The sequence below is a fragment of the Chlorocebus sabaeus genome, chromosome 12, assembly GCF_047675955.1.
Source record: "Chlorocebus sabaeus isolate Y175 chromosome 12, mChlSab1.0.hap1, whole genome shotgun sequence".
NCBI lineage: Eukaryota > Metazoa > Chordata > Mammalia > Primates > Cercopithecidae > Chlorocebus > Chlorocebus sabaeus.
This window is the reverse complement of record NC_132915.1, coordinates 54,942,785-54,962,479: the sequence shown is the minus strand read 5'-3', so window position 1 is coordinate 54,962,479 and position 19,695 is coordinate 54,942,785. Positions and strand designations below refer to the sequence as shown.

Genomic DNA, 19,695 nt, shown 5'->3' with positions numbered 1-19,695 from the left:
AGAGAACAACTTCATTCTATGCTTTGGGAGAGACAGAAGCACCGTATTTTGGGGTGTTGGCCACATCTACATATAATGCAGCAACATTGTTAATGCACAGCTTAGTATTTGACAACAGAGTACAGGAGATCATTGCTCACATTTTTGGAGTTCTTTGTGTGGCAGTCTCCTCTCTGATATTACATTCCACGATTTTCAGCTGCTTTAGTCTAACCAAACTCTGCTATCAGGCTCTCACTGAATGTAACCACCTTATTCTCCTTCAGTTCCCCCCCTTGCACTGGAGTCTGGAAATTGCCACCATGAAGAAAGCTGGAAATTCAACAGGGACAATCTAATTTGTTTCCCTTTTATGAGGAATCACAGCCCAACACTATTTGTCTCAATAGCTAAAAACAGCCATTTCATATATTTTGACCAGCTTTTAATTTGTTTACTGTGGATATACAACTTCTGTATCAGATACTTAGGATTAGAAGGTTAATCCTTCCTATTCATGTTAAAAACTGTTATTAAACCAGAAATCATAGTCTAAAAAAATCTGATAAAGCATATCTGCAAAAATCCTCCAGCAAAAGTCACATTAGCAATAAAATAATGAATGACAGAGATTGAGAAATAGAGCAGGACAAGGATTCCAGCTATAATTGCTTCAATTTATTATCATTTGGAGTTTTTTGCAAGTTCAATAAGGCAAGTAAAAGAAATAAAATAAAAACAATTCTAAGGAAAGAGGTGCAAAACATCAACATAGAAAACTACAAGATAATTATGACAAAAATGTAAGAAGACCTAAATAAATGAAGGGATATACTATTTCCATAAATTAGAAAACTCAGAATTTTAACAATGCCAAATGTTCCTAAGTTAATCTGTAATAAATAGTTCCATGTACTTATAACAGTTATTTTCTTTTCAATGTATTGACAAGAATGGTAGAGAAAATTAAGAGATAAAAAAATGGAAGATTTATCCCAGCAGACATTCAGATTTATTATAAAGCTATAGTTACTGAAACAGTGTGATGTTTAGCATAAAAACAGGCAAAGAAAATAATTAAACAGAATGGAGAGTTCCAAAATAGATCCACATATATACAGTCATCTGTGATGCAAGTGGAGAATTTTTTTCTTTTTACTTTGCAAAGCAGAGTATCTGGACTTACATGCACAGTATTACCACAAATTCTACACTCAGATATATACTCGGTGGAAATGTATCTAATGTGCTCCCAAAACACTTGTATAAGAATGATTATAGCAACATTATTCATAATAGTGAAAAACTGGAAGCATACCAAATGTTTATCAATAAACATAAAAGTTATGTTTGAATAAAATAAATGTATGGATAAAAATTATGGTACATTCACATAAAATACTATATTCATGAAAGGGAACAAACTAAATTCATATGAACAACATGAATATAGCTCATAAACACAAGAAGCCAAACACAGAAGAATTCATAACAAATGATAACACATATAGTTCAAGAACAGGCAATACTAATAGATGATGATAGAAATCAAAGGAGTGGTTACCTTTCACAGGGGATGGTCACTGGGAAGAAACATTAGAAAGGAATCTGGATATACTGGTTTTGTTCTATATCTTCATTTAAGTGGGAGTTATATAACAGTGTTCATGTGCCTAAATATTTATCAAATTCTATATTTGTGATTTTTATAGTTTCTGTATATATATTACAATATCTATATTACATTACCTCTGTGTGTTTTACACTGCAATAAAATTCATAAAAGCACAGACAGTATCCCAAATATAGTAGAGTAGAAAAGACTTATACTTAGAAACCTATAATATTCAGCAGCATTCATAAGTTATTAGGAAATCACAAGTTACTGTTTCATAGTTCAGAGTGGGAGAATATTGTTTCCACTTTGGTGGAAGTAGATTAAATTGAGGAGTGAAGAAAGGTTTTCTGGAAGAGATAAAATTTGAGATGGAACTGAAAAGAGAAACAAGTGATTGCTAGGCAGAAATGAGGAGTGGTCAGTCATTTCAGCAAAATAATTAGTATCCCCTCCCCAAAGTTGCTTAGCTATGTAAGAAAAAGTGACAGCCATTTGTTTGGATTATAATCAATAATGTGAAATTAGATTGAAAAGAAATATTAAGGGTAGATTTTGAATGATTTCAAATAATGGAGTAACAAATTTAGATTTCTGTAGACTCTAGGGAGCAGCCTTTAACCTACATAAACAAGAAACAAAGGCATGATCAAAATTATGATCTGGAAAAATAAATTGACCTCAAGGTTACAGGAAAGAGAAGGAAATTTATGTGGCAAGAAAACATAAATGAGTATTATGAAAATTTTATTCATTTTCATTTGGCAAATAGTTATAAAAGGTCTACTGACTAGCTGTGGTAAAAATTAGTGAGCAACTAATTTAGATCACTCAAGTGAGAGCGTGACAAGTGACATACATGACATCTTGATTAAAGAACAATTTGAAAAAATTATTTATGGAGTACTACTAATGAAAAGGTATGAAAGTGCATAAGTTAAGAACACGTTCAGCTGCCATAAACCAAAACCCCAACTAATACTTTTCAAAATATGTGGCAGTTTATCTTTCCACACAGTAAGAAGACCATAGCAGATATTGCTAGTGCTGGTTCAGCTTCTTAAAAATGACATAACATCAGAATTTTGTTTTCAGCTTTATTGAGGTATAATTGACAAATAAAAATTGCATATATTCAAGGTGTACAACATGATTTTTTCATATACATATTCATTGTGAAATGTTATCCATAATCAAGCTAATTAACATATCTGTCACATCACATAATTTTCTTTTATGCATATGTGATAAGAATACTTAAAATCTACTCTTGACAAATTTCGAGTATACAATATATTATTATTAACTATTGTCACCTTATTGTACATTAGATCCCCAGAACTTAACTCCTCTTATAACTGGAAGTTTATAACGTTTGACATCTCCCCATTTCCTCCACCCACTGACATCTGGGATCTTGAACTTTTCTCCAACATTCTGAGGTTGTTGGCTTCCATCTTCTTGGGTAACGTCTTGCAATAACAAAATATATATCATATCTTTGACATGCCCTCTTAATCAATGAAGGTAGGGGGAAAGGCAGTGCCTGAAAATTCCATGAACTTCTTATAAGAAGGAAAAAAGTTTTTCAGAAATCGTCTCATCAGATTTTCTCTGTCATCATTGGCAAAAACTGGAGCACATGTCCAGTCCCAGCTGAAATGAAGGCTATGAATATAGAGAATGAGAACACGATATACATGATACACTTCCCTGGCCTCTGTGCACTGCCAGTCACAAAACCTATGTCACCAAATCATGATCAAGTCTCTTCGTTAACAAAGAGAAAGTGCAAAACTGATGTTGGTCTTAATAGAGTTATTCACCAGTCACACAAAAATATACATACATATATAATGGGTGGTGCTTGCTCTTAAAGGGCATAAGTAATACGCTTGCTCTGTGAATGTCATAGGCGGCCACTACATTTAATATGGAAATAACTGAACTTCATATGGAATTAAGAAAATAACTACACTTAATATGGAATGGAGAATTTCTAATATGTGGAATGTATTTTCAACATGTTTGCACATCTTTAATAAAGTTTGCTATGCTTTGCTTCTTCCAAAAACTGTCTTTGCAAGTTTGAAACCACATACAGTAAAGAAGGTAACCTAAAAATGGACAATATAAAATCACAATAAAAACTAGGATTAGAGAAATAGAGGTGATCTGATGAGATAATTATGTGCAGAGAGTTCTGCATTTTCTGTGACTTAACAAGAAATAGGGTTAGTAAAAGATTTCTTATCATTTGACTTTAAAAGTAAACTGTTATATTTTGAGAAATAAAGTCATCATCATTGCCAATAAGAAGGAATTACATGAACTGTTCAGTCTTTTTAGAATAAATATTAGTATCAGGAAGATAAAAGATAAGTTATGTCCTTAAAAAGAATAGCTTCCGATAGGCTAAGTTTTTAGGTGTAATGAATTTCCCATTATTTTCTTCAGGCTTCATTACCTATAATTGATTATTTTACAAATTTTTAAATGCTTTTAAGGCTTTAATATGGCTATGTCTTTAATTGTAATCTTCCCAAGATTTCTTTAGTATATTTTTACTCGAGATAGGGACTATGCCTGGTTTCCCATCATGTTTCTATTATACATGGAAGTCAATCAATAAATATTTATTAAATTAGTCTGTGGGATAAAAATAAGAATAAGAACTATTGTGCTTTTTTCTCAACATCAATTCTAAAATACATGTTAATTAATATTAATACTGATTTTTAAAAATACACAAATATTCTACGTATGAAAATTTTTGCTATTAACCCTCTCTAAAAGTTGCAGTCAGAACATGCCACCTTAAATGGTTTGTGTTTCCTTTTCCTCTGATATTCCAAAGTCCCCAGAATGGTGTCTCCCACATCCTGCATCATTCAGTGTGTAACTGATGTTCTCATGAACAAAGAGATTCCTAAGGACAGTTGAAGCAATATTACTTTGGTACCTTATTTCTGGTTATCTAAATGTCGGGATAGAATTTATTGAACCTAGATAAATAAAAGATTTACATGCCTATTAAGCTACCTTTCTTAAGTATTAGATGTTCCAAGCAGTCTTTGAGAAATGCTGCATCACGGCTTATTCATAGTTCTATTCTGAAATTAGTGACTGAGTGCTATATTATTGATTAACAAGGGATTTATATGTTGTAGAAACAAGCTGAAAAATAAGTTGTATTGGACATTTTACCGTCAAAGTTGAAAGGCTGACTTTTTTTCTTGACCAGGCAGAGGGCAGTCACCCTTTTTCACAGAGGTAGCCTCCAAGGATATTTGCAACCAGTCCACAGGTTTCTCCACAACAGAGTTTTGAATCTGTTAAAGTTTTTGAAGAGTAAACAAATTGAAACCCCAGATTTCTGTGTAGCACTTTATGACAAATATCATTTTGGCATGAAAAACTTTAGTGGTAGGTGGTTACCACTCAACTTCCTAGACCATGGGTGGGTCCAAGCCTGGTGCCTGAGTAATATAACTGCATCATAAGTTTTCTACACTTTTTAGTGTCTTATATTATACTGAAAAATGTAATGTATTCCACCACATTAAAAACAAAATGGAGGCGAGGCACGGTGGCTCATGCTTGTAATCCCAGCACTTTGGGAGGTCGAGGCGGGCAGATCAGCTGAGGTCAGGAGTTTGAGACCACTCTGGCCAACGTGGTGAAACCCTGTCTCTACTCTGGAGGCTGAGGCAGGAGAATTGCCTGAGAATTGAACCCAGGAGGCAGAGGTTGCAGTGAGCCGAGATCACACCACTGCACTCCAGCCTGGGCAACAGAGCGAGACTCCGTCTCAAAAAATAAATAAATAAATAATAAAATAAATAAATAAAAATTAGTGAAAAAGGAGATGTGGCTAATGAAAGAGAATTAATAGTATAATTATAATATCTTGAGTCCAAGCATAAGTAGAATGATGCTTTTGACAGAAATAGGAAACTTTAATCCATTTCAGGATTACCTACCTGCATTGAAGTATGGAATTTTTGTTTTGAAATTGCTTGAAACATGAATTAAGCAGACGTCTATTTAAGAAGTGAAAGAGAGTGTGCACCAGATCCTAAGTAAAGCATTTCGTCAAAACCAGTCATCAAGGTGGAGTTCTGGGAAAGTGAGAGGAGAGGTCCAGGTCAGTTCACCTAATCCTGGGCTGGCTCAGCTTGGTCCTACTTAACTCTTCGTCTCCCCCCATTTCCTGTCTTTATTTGCCTTCATATTTTATTTCTAATCTTGAATTTATATCCCTGTACCTGACAGCCAATTTAACATTTCTGGCCTTGTAGACCTTGTCTCAGCACTATGCTCCCCTTATAAGTGTCTGATCCAGCCCATCTAGGGGGAAGTTAGACAGGTAATATCTATCTTTTACTTTTGAGAAAGAAGAAAGTGTGGTATTTAATAATACCTTTACAGGCAGGCCATATTTATTCCAAAATAGCACTTTATTAGGGCTATAAACATGCAATTAATCATGCTCTACTTTTATGGTATGCAAACGCATACTACCTAAATGGAAGAGATTACTTAGAACACTAGCTATGAATCACAGAGCCCCTGTGACACTCTTCAAAATGCACCAAGGGAACGGCCAGTGCTTTTGAAATAATGCAAATTATATTTGCTAGTATTTGTTAAATACTTATCGTGTATTAGGCATGTGTTAAGCTCTTGTAGGAAATGTTACAGTAGTAAAAGTATCTAGAAAATTGAATTTCTGATTTGTCCATAGTCTCAAAGTAAATATAGGATTAGAAATTGAAAAATTATTACTTCAGTTTACACATTTCAACCGTACAAACATTTATAAAATTGGGATTTTTGAAACATTGTATTTTGACATTGTATTTTCTAGCAAGCTCAGATAAAATTTTTAGAAGGAAAAGGATTTTCACTGAAATCCCTGATTAGAAACTGAACTTAGGGGTGCTCAGAGTGCCCTTTTCAAGTAATAAAGATTATATACATTGCTCTAAATAGTGAGGGACTGATTTGAATGCCATTTAGGCCCAATGCCTTTTCACAGGTTGCTCCTCTCACATGGAATGTCCTTTCTCTATTCCTCATCTAGAAATGTCTGCTTTCTTTGAGACCTGGCAGCTAAGATGACAGTACAGTAATCCACAAAGTACTCTAGCATTTATTGGCAAGATGGGTGGCTCTCAAACTTGAGTTTATCAGATTTATCCAGAGGGTTTATTTAAAAAGATGGCTGGCCCCACTCCTGAAACTTCTGATTCAGTAGGCCTGAGTTGGAGTCACAAATTTGCATTATTAACAAATTTCCAGGTGACAGTGCTACAATGCTGCTGATCCAGAGGCCATACTTGGAAAAAATATTGAACCATGGTACAACAATGACATAAAAAGTCAGAGTGTCCTTTTTCTGCCAGGCCTATTGCTTAGGCCTTCAGTTAAATAATACACAGTTATGTGTGTGTTAAATTGCTTGGTTGCATATTTAAGATAATTTATATTCCCATCACTAATCTATTCTCTGAAACCAGATGCATATATTCAACTACCTATTCTGTAGCTTCATTCATATGTCTAATAAGCACCTAAAGCTTAACACATCAGAGAATGAACTCTTAATTTCTGTCACCTCTCTGTTTCTACACTGTATACTGCTCTAGTCCTGTATAGCAAATCTTAAAGGCAAGGTACAAAAGGATGAGGTATTTTACAAGTAACTTAACTGTGTCCCAGAGAATACAAAAACCGAAACAAAAAAATCAATGATATTATAAAAACACAAAAATATCTAGGCACAAAAAAGTAAAATGTATAATGCTTAATATCCAAGCAAAAATTACCAGGCTTACAAATAAGCAGGAGAATACAGAATATAATTATGAAAATAATCAATTGAAACCATCTCAGAAAGGACACATGCATTAGAATTAATAGTCAAGACTTAAAAATAGTAATTATAATTGTATTACATACATTCAAAAAGTTAGAGACATGGAAGATTTTTAAAACCCCATTCAAACTTGTAGAAGTGAAACTATGACATGTGAGACAAATACTGGTTGTAATTAACAGATTACACATGGTAGAAGAAAAGAGTAGTTAACTTGAAGATATAGCAGCAGCAATAGTTAGAAATGAAATTCAGAGAGAAAATAGACTAAAAAAAATTAACAGAGCATCAGTGAGCTGCAGGACCATGTCGCAGTCTGAATATGCATGTAATGAGAATCCCTCAATGGGAGAGAGGTTGGGCACAAAATAATAGCTAATGGGTAGATAGAATTCTAATATGGCCCCAACATTTTTCAGCCCCTGGTGAATTCACCCTATATAATCCCCAGAACAGTGAATACAGTAGATTTTACTCTCTTGATTTGGTTATAAGGCTCAAGTATCCTTTAAATGGAGAGATTATTTGTGTGGGCCTCACCTAATCACATAAAGTACATACAATAGAAAACAAGAAAAAAATAATGTCCAACATATTTTCAAATTTCAAAAAAAAACTATAAACTCAAAGAACCAAGAGACTAAGCAAAACCCAAGTATTAGAAATGTGAAGAAAACTATACTAGTGCATATTTTAAGTTGCTCAAAACTTGTGCTAGTGCAAATAATAATAATAATAATAATAATCTTAAATGCAGCCACAGAAGACCCACTCACCTACATTAGGGAGTCAAATACAAAATCTTCATGAATCTTTCAAATAAAATATGAGGTTGCAAATAAATACCAGGATTGATTTAGACTATTTTCTTTACCCATCAGACTGCACCAATTCTATCTTTAGGGTGTACTATAAAAGAAGACTTTAGTAATTACCTCATTTGAATATCTTATAGATCTATTGAAGGGAAATATAATTACCATTTTGTAAAAAATTTAGAAACTGAGCTCTATTTGAACATATTTACTCAGTTTAAAAATAAATAGTACCAAGAAGGGCAATTATGCAATATTCCATGTGAAAGAATATGCTTCCTTTTTTTCTTTCTCTTGCCTTTTCTAAATGTGGAATCATGTTTCCTCTGAATTCCAAAAATAAAAAATAAATAAATAAAAATTGATTTTGGATAAAGAAACAAAGAAAGGATAGAATTGATTATATATATATAAAATATATAATTCATGTTTAATGAAATATATATTTCAAATTACTGATATACTAAGCTGACTTGGAAACTGCTGGGACTTAACTGGCATAGATAAGTGGATAGAGAGAGAATATTAACATTAGGCAAAGCCAGAGAGATAAGAGGTTGACTACCACGGTGAGGTTATCAGTGGTATCATGTCTTCCTGAGGAACATCATAAGCACAAGTTTGAATTGGATTGATTTTCTGTTATATTGACTTCAAGTATTGGTTGAAAATAAGAAAGAGTTTCCAGCCTTTTGGGAGTAAGACATTACTAAGAGCATCAGCTAATCACATTGGGGTTGAGAGCACAGCCCCAATGGGTGATAAGAAGCTGAAGATGAAACTCACAGTGAAGGCTGGGAATGTACAGGCAAGCACTGTGGCTCCAGCATACTCTGAGTTCTCATCTCACCCCTGCTCTAGGTATATTGCAACAAAACAAGTTGTCAGCTCCATTATTGTGGGGTTAAAACTTTTTACTTTGATCTGCATTCACTGAACAACTTAGGCTGAGCCTGGCTCTGTGGATAATGTTGTCATTACAAGAAATGTAATGACCACCATCAGCTGGCAATTTGGAGATGAATAATATAGGAGAAAAGAAGAGATTCTTGCTTTTACTAATCAATTGTTTTTTAGTTCCCAAATATTCCTTTCTTAGAGAAAAAGGGGAAAGTTTAGACATGGGAAACACTGAGAAAAGTCAGACTAAATATTTTTAGAATATCCATTTATTTCTTATTATCACAAAATTTTTAGAATATCCATTTATTATTATCACAATTCAAGGAAATGATGTACCACTTTTTCACTTTTGAGAGAGAAACCGTTAATAAAATTGATCGTTAATGCTGAAGACTGTCATGAATTAGTCACTAGATAGAGGCATGTTTAAATTGCAAATTACTTTGAAAGTCATTAACCACCCCAAACTTAATAAAGTGAAATCTTCACACTATTAAAGAGAGTAACAGATGTTGTTTTTAATGTTTAATGAAAAATATTTATCTGCTGCTATAATCCAGTCCCGTCTCCCTGACCCCCGTCTTTTTTTTTCCTGCTCTCCAGTTAGGTTTGTTATGTTTCATTTGAAAGTTCTTTTGCAAGATGATGAGTGCATTTTTTTTTTTACAATTGTGAAGGCTCAATCTTAGATAAATGTTATTTATAAAGGAGTTCTGCATACTGCATATTTGAGAGCAAGAGTCAGTTTCTAGAAATCTGTGTAAGTAAAATGGAGAGAAGGCATTTTTTTTTTTTGTCTCCAGCCAATATGGCGGATAAAGATATGTAACCACAGAAAAGCATTCTAATTGGTGCAGCTTCAAGCCTTGAAAGATACTGCATGGTAACTGTGCTTTCTCTTAGATGATCTTTTTTTCCTTCTTGGATTATTTAAGGGGAACTAATTTTTTGAAACCCTAGGCAACAAGATCACAAGCAGTAAACAAAGTTTGTATCAAGAAAATAATGGTATTTCAATGTTAGGGAAAACCAATGTCATAGCCAGGAGGGAAGCAATCAGAACTTACACTGCTGCAATCTGGAAGCTTCTCCTCAGGACCTGTTTACCGCTGGTTCACTGTTCTCCCAAGCAGTATAATGTGCCAAACAAGTGGCAGGTGGGAAGGTTATGTAAAAAACTGTCTCCATGACTTCGTTGACTGCTGACATACAAAAAGAAATTGTAGAGACATTGAGCCTTCTGAAATAAAAAATGAAAATTAGGGTAATCCCCTCAACCAAGAGACGGAACTGGTCTCTATCTAAACAGACCTAAAGTGAATAGTATTGTCTAGTGTGGATAGAGCTCCTTCTGGTTAAAAAATGTGTCACAGCTTCCTTAATTTTGTGTAATAGTATGAAAAATATATCCTTGATTTCACCTTCCAGACTTGCAACTTTCTCCTAATTCTTTGCGTTCCAGGTTCAAGGAAGAAAAACAGCAATCATGAAGAGAGAGAAAGAGCAGCATAACAGATCATTACATTTATAGTAATGATTTGATTCTCAGAGCCAGGCTTAGCCCAAGTTGTTTAATGAATGCAAATCAAGGTAGAAGGTTTCAGCCCCAGCATGAGTGGAGTTGATAATTCGTTTTGTTGCAATATAGTTACAGGATATATATATTAGTCTCCCTGGAACATTCACTCCCATAAGAAAGGAACCATTTTTTCCCATCTATTAGGCAAATCTTGCAGATTGAAATATTAAACAATTAAAGTTTGTTGTTACGTTATACTGTGATGAAGTACCACAAGTAATCTTATCCTTGACCATAGATTAAAAGATCATAGCCTTCTGAGGAACTGCAAAATGACCTCTAAAATTGTGTGGAATATAAAGGCATTGCAGTCTAAAATGACTGTAAGTATCATTCCATTGTACAAATATTTACAGACTATGGTACCTAATATAGGCCAGGAGCTATGCCAAGTACTTTAGAGCGAAACACAAAGACAGCAAGCATAGCCCCTGACTTAAGGAAACTTCATGTTTAAGAGAAAGAGTAGACAAGTATACAAACTGTAATAGGCAGCAAAAAAAAGTTCATTTAGGCCGGGCACGGTGGCTCATGCCTGTAATCCCAGCACTTTGGGAGGCTGAGGCGGGCAGATCACGAGGTCAGGAGTTTGAGACCAGCCTGGCCAACATGGTGAAACCCCGTCTCTACTAAAAAAATACAAAAATTAGCCAGGCCTGGTGGCGTGCGCCTGTAAGCCCAGCTACTCAGGAGGCTGAGGCAGGAGAATTGCTTGAACCTGGGAGGTGGAGGTTGCAGTGAGCCGAGATCACACCACTGCACTTCAGCCTGGGTGACAGAGCAAGACTCCGTCTCAAAAAAAAAAAAAAAAAAAAAAAAAAAAAAAAAAAAGTTCATTTAGAGATAATCAAAGATGTAAGGATGTTCAGATCAGGAACTCTTAAGTTCAGATAAATATTACATGGGCTTTGTGGATTGAACTTAGTTTCTCCAGGGAAGAGAAAATATAGATGATCCAAGCTGGGGGAACAAAATGAACCAAAGCATCAAATTTGAAGTATTAGGATATTTGGAGTTGGCAAATTGTTCATTGACTTGTGGAGTATGCTGGTTGGGATGGCAAATATGAGAGCTGTTGACAAGAAAATTGTCCTGCCATGTATTTCTTCTATATATTACATTCATGACCTGTGTGTTTATTTATTTTGAACTCTTTCAAATGAAAGATGACATATGAATAGCCATTCTCTATAACTTGGTAAAATGTCCCCAAAGTGATAAAATCCTAGTAACCAGCATCTAGATCTAAGAATCATAGTACCATCATCCAGAAGCCCCCAACCTCCATAGCCTCTTTTAGTCACACATCCCCCATAAAAATCATTATCCATTTTTATATGTACCATTGTATCGCAGTAGTTTTTTTGTTTAGAACTTAATATAAATAAAATATTAGATAAACTTGTGTTTGACTTCTTTTACTGAAGATCCGTGTTTAGTGTAACTATAGCTTCTTCTTTTTATTGTTTATTAGTATTCAGTTGTATAGAATTGTAAGAATGATCTATTGCTGATGAACATTTGGGTTTTTAATTTGTTTTAATCTTAACTTTTCAATCAAATAAATGTGTTAAAAAAACTCAATTTCAAAATGGTTAAATGAATGCAGTGACTGATTAACTTAAATGTATACATAATCACCTACATACCATATTCAAGTATGAACAATAATCAGCAATTTTCCTTATTAGTGATGAGTCATAACTCCAATTTGAGGACTGGGAAGTAATTGAGTCACTTCTGTGTCCTGTTTATCTCTTCTGTGGTCACCTGACTAGCTCAGTTGGTAAAGCCTGAGACTTGTAACCCCTTCTAGTTTGCTTCATACTCTAGTCTGTGTTGACCTCTTTGAATTCTGCACTGTCATTCCTGATTGGAAAGGTCCTCAGATGCATTATAAACATTATATTCTTGTGTTAGAGGATGTTTTGCCTCAACCGCAAAACATCAGGTATTTCTACTATGTTATGTAAACAAACAACAACAACAAAAAATCCTTGCATGCATTTTGTTTTCCAATTCCAGAATAACTCTGTTGAAAATTCACCTCACTCGCTCTGATGAAGGAGAGTGTTATCTTTCTCTTGAGAAAGCTCTGTGTTTTGAGAAGGAACAACTAACTTTCAGATTGCCATCTGGAAGGTTTCTCACTCAGGAAACTTATCCAAATTCCCTCTCTATTGTCCTCAAAAGGATCGTCCATCCATGGCTCTGTGATTCTCACTGTGTCTTGCACTGTTCATGTTTTTCTGGGGGAAAGTAAAATTTCTTAGGATCATAGGCAGCGCTTCCCGTCTCAGTTACCAATCATGATCATTACCTCCTTCAACCTCTGATATCTGCTTTTATAAATTTTGAGGGGAATAGAAAGGAAAGACCAAGAAAATGCAGAAAGTGGAGGGGAGTGCTTTCACCATGCATTGTATGTATCTTCAGAGATTCAGTAAGAGGATGAAAGGCTGCTGGGCAAGTGACTCCATGGGAGCTCCAAACCCTACTTGCACTTGACAAAAATGATTATTTAATTTTTTTTATTTTCAGTTTTACAGATTAGAAAAAGGATGGCAGAGTGAGACACTTCCCTTTTTATTCATTCTCGCTACTGTGCAACTATGAGTTTCCGAGAAGTTATAAGGTTGACTTCATATCATCCATCCCAGTTACAATTCCACTGTGCATAAACACACTTAATGGATTATATAACTACGGTATAAAAAGATGTATTAATTCCTTGGGTGGGACTTGCAGTTGTTCTGGAACTTAAATGCACTAATAATATTTCCAATATAATATATGAATATATGTCCTCTGGGTATAGGACAAATATCTTAAGGAGAAACAGTGTTATCATTCTTAATACATACCAGAATTTTTTTAATGGAATTTTACTGTAATAAACAGCTTATTACAGAAAAACACTTCCTCTGAATATAATGTATCTTATTATAATGCTCAGTATAGCATCATGGTTTTTTTTATTATTTCCAAATAACATAGAAGAAGTTGGATTTAATCTAGTAAGAATTACAACACAATTTCTATAGTCAGTAGCTCAGTAATGAATTCATGTGAATTTGAATGTCCATTTCTGAGCTACTTACTTTAATTCTAAAAATGTTTATTGAGTGTTAAGTATATGACATGTGTCAGATCATGAAAGTATAAAGCAAATTAAGCCAATTATCCTATATTTCAAGGAATTTATGGTGTAACCTAGTAGACAGTAAAAAACATAAAATCATCATGGTGACATACATTTCATGATGGAGATACATAGCTTCCATGGGAAACCAGAGAGGAGGATTTTTGTTTGCTTGTTATATATATATATGTGGAGTGTGTGTGTGTGTGTATTTTTACAGATATATGCTTATACAATCAAAGTTTTATGTGCAAAAGCCTGAGATGTATGGCTTTGGAAAACAGGATAAGTTTTAGGAAGTAAACATTGGAGGGGAGAGGCAGTCAAGAGATAAACTTGATCTTACTGATCTTCAGAGAAGTCCTAACTTTTAGACATTATTAATCATATTTCACAGAAGTCATGGTACTGATTCCTGGCCAAATCTGCTGTATACAAAAGCCTATTCAATCTTTTACTCTATACAACTGAGATATTAAATTGGAAGTTACTTATTTTAATAACATAATTTTTCTATATAATGCTTCACAATTACAAAGCATCTTCACATAAATTGCCTTATTTTAAACTCATAACCACTTTGTGAAGCAGAAGGTAAGGATATTTATTCCCATTTACACATGAGGGAACAAAGGCTTAGTGTAATAAGAACTGGCGCAAGATCACCACACATTTATGGAGTAAAATCTAAGTCATTTTATTCCCAATTTTGCAAACTTTTATTCTCTGTTTCTTAGTGTCATAGTTACTATGATAAAATGGGCAGTCATGACTGCATATTTATTCTTACATACAATTTATAACATCTTCTTTTAAGAGTATAATTAATAAAATTTTTAAAACCAGGACTTGAACTGGGTGAATTCAGAAGATAGAGGACAAGCTGGCACACATAGTGAAAAATGTGGAATGCAAGAAAAGGCCCAAGTGCTCCGAATGGATGGGGATAGCTTAAAGAAATTGTCACACAGCATTTAGCTTGTAACTGGGAAAGTAACTTTTTCAAATGGCTTCATGAACCATCTCCTAATATAAGCAGAACAGAATATACTAACATGTCTAAACACACATGCCTGTTTGAGTCCTTTGATAACACTATTACTAGTTGTTTCCTCTACAAGGTTAGGTTGGATTTGGCCAGTTAATTGAAACTGAAGAAAACAAAATCTAAACAGATTACATGGGAGCTCAAATTTGAAGAAGGGATTCATTTAGGGAACATGCATTCAACTAGCCAATGTTAACATACAGGACCACGTTAGACATATGAGAAATAATCCTACACAATTTTCAGTCCTGTCAGCTGTAGCTAAGGAGTTATGGTGAATACTATAAAGTTAGGTCAATCACCTATATATTGGGACTGACAGTTATTCAGGAGAGCTAATGTGTTGATCCAAGTGATATTTAAAAACCACAGTTAGATTAGTTTAGATGAGGTTGTAATTCCCATTTTCATCATGAATTTTATTTTCCTTTGTCAAAGATGTAATAATACTGAATAGACTTTAAATGATTTAAAGCCTCATAATAATTTCACTGTTCATATCTCATTAATTACTTAACATTATAATGATGGCCTACCTCATAAATAGAAATGCAAAAATAGGCCACAATGATAGAATATAGCCCTTGCTTTTTGCTGAGATAAATTTGAAGAGATCACAATATTGAAGATATTTCAATACTTAACATGCAAAGAAAAGAAAAACTTGCAAAAATTAAATTAAGTCCTTTTTATATGATTAAAAGAATGATAATTTTGCAAAGCATTATAGAATCTTTTTCTCTCAGGTCTACATTTTTTCTGGCATGTCTTTCAGTTGTGCTAAAAGCAAATTCAGTACATCCTATGTTTTGTCATGTAGGGTATCATATTGTCTCCTTCATAGCATTGCTGTAAATACATGAGGAGAAGAAAAATTGAAGTAGCAAATAGGGCATGTGTGTGTATGTGTGTGTGTGTGTGTGTGTATTTACTACAAAGTTAATATAAGTTTAAGTACTATAACTACTACAGAACTCTAATTCTCAAACTGGATTTTATATCAGAATAGTCTTAGAAGTTGTCAAGATGTAGGTTTTGTGGCCCTACTTTTTTCCTACCAAATCAGAACATCACTGTTACGGTGCCCATAAACCTATATTTGCAATACTCTCCATGGTGATTCTGATGTGCAGCTGGATTTGAGGACCACTGATAAGATATTCATATCAAATATTAAATGTGTGTACATAATTAGTATTGAAAATATATGGGATGTTTCTTTGAAATTGTAAAATATCTAAAATAATGGTTTTAGAAGTAACTCCATGCCCAACATCACCATGGTAAATGCTGCAAAGTATTAAATACCTAGCATAGTGCCCCTTAACAGCTTATCGTGCTGGCTTGGGTCATGGGTGATAGTTAGCAAGAAATTTATCAAACGTGAACTGGATTATCAAATGAAAACTTGATGAACTCTTCTATACTGCAGGAAAAGGGGAAGAGTGACTTCAGGGTAAAGAGCATATGTCATCAGCTCAGCAGTAGCCCAAAGACCCCCTTCAGTGTTTTCCACATCCCTTCATGTAATTATGGTAATTATCATTGATTATGCTCAAAGTTTTTTCTAGATAGTCTTTTAAACATTTGCATAGATTATAATTACATAATTCTCACCAAAAATATTATATGTTATTAAATCCATGTTACAATCTGGAAAACTGAGGGTTTCACAGAGACCTGTATTTTGTAATTACTAAGATAATACAGTAACTACAAAATACAGTTACTACAGATAATACAGTTACTGTAAAAATGCAGTAACTCTACAGGTAACAATGATAACAAAAGGTTGTCTTCAAAAACATAGATAACACAACTAACAGCAAAATAGCAGACTTACTTTCCTCATTGCCAGAGTACAAGGACTCCTTCTCCCATACTTCTTCCCATGCCTCTGAAGTGCTTGGTTCAATGAAGGTTAGCCTACTTTACTTTGGGACCACATCAATCAGGTACTGCAGGGCCACTAGGCAGTAGAGATCTTCTATTAAGTTTTCTTATGAGTCACTGGTGAAGCATAGGAGTTCCCTGCCTCTGGCACTCTATAGGAAAAAAAAAAAAAGGAACAAAAGAAAACAGGCAATTTGCCCCTGTCACATAGATTAATCAAGAAAGCCATAACCTTTGTATATTTAGTTTGTCTCTGATAAGGGGAAAAGGGCATTATGATAGATACAGACAGGAATCACTTCAATCATCACATTTAAGTCTTAGGACGTAAGGCAAGGGGCTTAACGCTTTCATTTAACACGTATTCTTTTTCTCTTGAAGTTTCTGTAATTATTACCTGTGCTCCTTCTATCACGCTGTATTGTGAAAACTTCAGAGAAAAGAAGCAAGTTCTATAGATCAAAGAAAAAATTGACTGGAAAAAAAAAGGATTGTCTTTCTACTAAACACACACACATATTCTGTTGTTATGGCAACATAAGATCTAAGAATGGCACACCAAATAATATGGTACCAAGGCACATTATTATACTGTCATCAAATGTCACAATAAATGTGCTTCAGCTCCTGAATATAACATACAGTATTGTTTTCTGTTCTTCTCAGTACTTTCACTTGAGGTCAAAGCAACTTTTTTGAATGAAGACCAAATATCACCCATTGCCCTTCTTGGTAAATCTTTCTTGCATAAAGATATCCCACTAATTTCACTGAAAATATATTCAGTAGATTGAAAATTGGGCTATTTCTTCTGTTTCCTAAGGGAACAACTGTTTATCCTTCAAAACCCATTATACTGTATCTATATAGCAATATGCTTAGCTGAGGAATTCGTTTGTGTGTGTGTGTAGTGTGTATATATATATGTGTGTGTGTGTGTGTATGTATAAATAACTTTTATTGACTAAAAATTGGCTACAAATATGTAGACAAAGTAAATCATACTGATTTAGATAAAACAGATTGGTTTAGTATATCTTCCCACATGCTTTTAATCTTTAAAAATATATTTATGTAAGAGAGCAGTGGTGGAAATTTTACCATTTTTTGGATGGTGCTGCAAATTATACAGTTGCTTTATTCTTCATATTTTCTCTAATATCCTGATATGCATATATATGTGAATATTCTATTATTGTATTGACTCACAACCATACCATGTGACTTTGCCAATGGAAAGAAAAAAAAAAGAGGAAGGACGGGTTACAAGTCAGCAGCATTTTTCTGCAGAACAATATGGAGAGATTGCAACAACAGTGAAAAGGTGAGTTATCTAGGAGGTTTTAGAAATGATAGGAAAAGATCACACATTTTAAACAAGCATGAAGTACTGAGAACTAACATGGGGAGGGTCTGAAATTGGCATTAGAAACTGTTTCCTCTTTCATGTAGGAGCAGAAGAGGAATAAAAAGGAAAGGCTAGCTTGAAGTAGAACATGAGGTTTCAAAGATGTGTCCTTGAGTGTATGTCACCCTCATGCCTTACTGCCCTTCCACCCCTGATATTTCACTCTAATTCTGCACCTAGATGTTCTTATTTTTAAACCAAGAAGTTGTCACCAAAATATAGAGAAATGCAGATGACCCCCAACTTACTATAATTTGACTCACGATTTTTTTGACTGCAATAGTGTGGAAGCAATACCCATTCCTTAGAAACCATACCTGGAGTACCCATAGAACCATTCTGCTTTTCATTTTCAGCTCAATGTCCAATAAATTACAAGAGATATTCAACACTTTATTGTAAAATAGGCCCTGTGTTAGATTACTTTGCCCAACTGTGGGCTACAGTAAATGTTCTGAGCACTTTTAAGGTAGGCTACACTAAGCTATGATGTTCAATAGGTTAGGGGCATTACATGTATTTTTAACTTAGGATCTTTTCAAGTTATGTTGTGTTTATCAGGACGCACCCTTATCATAAGTCAAGGAGCTTCTGCAGATTTCTGAATTGTACCAGTCCGTTTCCAGAGTCTTCTACATTTATCGCTAGGAGCTCATTTCAACAGAAAAATAAATCCATAAAATTGCCATTCAGTTAGTGTCAGCTAATTCTGCTGCTCTGTCCCTATTTATTTGAAAAATGTGCTATCCCACAACACAGTATATTTGTGAGTGAACTAAATTAAGGGTGATAATACTGAACCTACTAATTTAAAATATATTCTGGGGCTCTTAGCTTAGTCAAACATATTTAATATTTCTCTTCTCAATATTTTTCTCTCCAACTACCCATTTCAAGAAATAATTTAACACTGAGTGGAGAGCTGTACACTGATAAAAGAGTTCTATTGTCCCCGAAGCATTTACTATCAGTTTACTCAGACTATCTTAAAATGCCAAAGAAAATGAAATTCCAACTCAGTAATTTAGCCATGTGCTAAATGTATTTTCTGATGAGATTGCTGCATATTACTGAAGCCCAAATTAGAAAGTCAGTGGAGATTGGGAAATCTAAGGACTGCATTAAAAAGACAAAGGCATTAATGGAAATAACATGGACCTCAGTGAATGTTTGAAACAACATTTCAGAATTTTATTTTTATTCAGAAGTACAGGTTGTTGTGCAGTACCAAGTGTGTTCAAGCTACCTATAGAAATCTGGCAGGGGGACATGAAACCATCTTTGAAAACACCCACAAACATCTTTACAACTGTAGTTTATCTATCACTCATAAATACTTTGATGCAGGAAAGTTCCCAGGCACCCAGCTAGAGAGCATGTTAAATTTTGAAGCATATTTATGGAACAGTTACGGGACTTGGGCTTAGCACCA

The 19,695-nt window shown here is 34.2% G+C and overlaps 1 long non-coding RNA gene across 1 annotated transcript in view; it reads right to left on the bottom strand.

The window, feature by feature from the left end:
- The window catches only part of LOC140713073 (uncharacterized), a 30,818-nt gene extending 13,453 nt beyond the window's left edge, over window positions 1–17,365 (bottom strand). The window contains exons 1-4 of the long non-coding RNA XR_012094934.1: window positions 17,253–17,365; window positions 16,806–17,007; window positions 12,820–13,021; window positions 141–312 (exon numbers count right to left, since the gene is read on the bottom strand). This is a non-coding gene — a long non-coding RNA (uncharacterized lncRNA). The remainder of the gene's footprint in view (window positions 1–140; window positions 313–12,819; window positions 13,022–16,805; window positions 17,008–17,252) is intronic.
- Window positions 17,366–19,695: the final 2,330 nt, after the last annotated feature.